Source organism: Mus pahari, chromosome 2 (genome assembly GCF_900095145.1).
Source record: "Mus pahari chromosome 2, PAHARI_EIJ_v1.1, whole genome shotgun sequence".
Classification (NCBI taxonomy): domain Eukaryota; kingdom Metazoa; phylum Chordata; class Mammalia; order Rodentia; family Muridae; genus Mus; species Mus pahari.
The window spans coordinates 12872598-12873454 of record NC_034591.1 but is presented as its reverse complement, the minus strand read 5'-3'; positions in this window follow the sequence as shown (position 1 = coordinate 12873454).

The window sequence follows — 857 nt, the reverse complement described above, 5'->3', positions numbered from 1 at the left end:
GAGCCATGGATTTTAATGATAGCAAGTGTGTCAACGGGAAAGGTTTAGAGTTTAGAAGGAGTAAAAGGGAATGGGAATAATGTAATTATATTATAATTTCAAAAATTAAAACTATAAAAAGTAAAATGGGAGTACTGAGGCCGTAGCTCAGTGTTAGGGAATTTGCCTTACATGCTTGATGAAGGAGGAGGAGGAGGAAGAGATGGAGGAGGAGGAGGAGGAGGAGGAGGAGGAGGAGGAAGAAGAGGAAGAGGAGGGCTGGGGGAAAAAATGGAGAAGAAGAGGGAGAGAAGGAAAGAAAAATGTTTTATGTGGAAAAAAAGAAATGTTCCAGGAGGCTGTTGCTTAGTGAGTAGAGGTGCTTGCATGATGACAAACATAAAGAGTCTAAGTTTTATCCCTAGGTCCTACCAGCTGTCAAGAGAGAACCTCACCATACACACTGTCCCCTCAAACACACACAATTCAATGGACAAGGGATGGTATAAATCATGCTGTTTACAGTTCTTATGTCGCTACAGCACAATTTCTTTAATGATTTTATTGTTTAATAGGCTTTGCTAATCTCAGCTCTCTACCTACTGTATATTCATTCATGAACTCTGTTGTTCATTCTGGGTGAAATGTTTTTTCTTGTTGTTATGAAAAGATCCTGATTGGCTATGGTCAGATGGTTTCCAACTAGTTCACGAATCCCATGACCGTTATCAGTGTTTATGAATCACAACTGTCTACTCTTCTCATGCTTGTGAGCTGTTTCCCTTGCCTCTCTACCTTCCCTCTTTTCCCCATTTGAATTCCATCTTGCTTGGTTTCAATTAAAAATTCTGTACTGATTCTTAAAAAAAAATAAATAA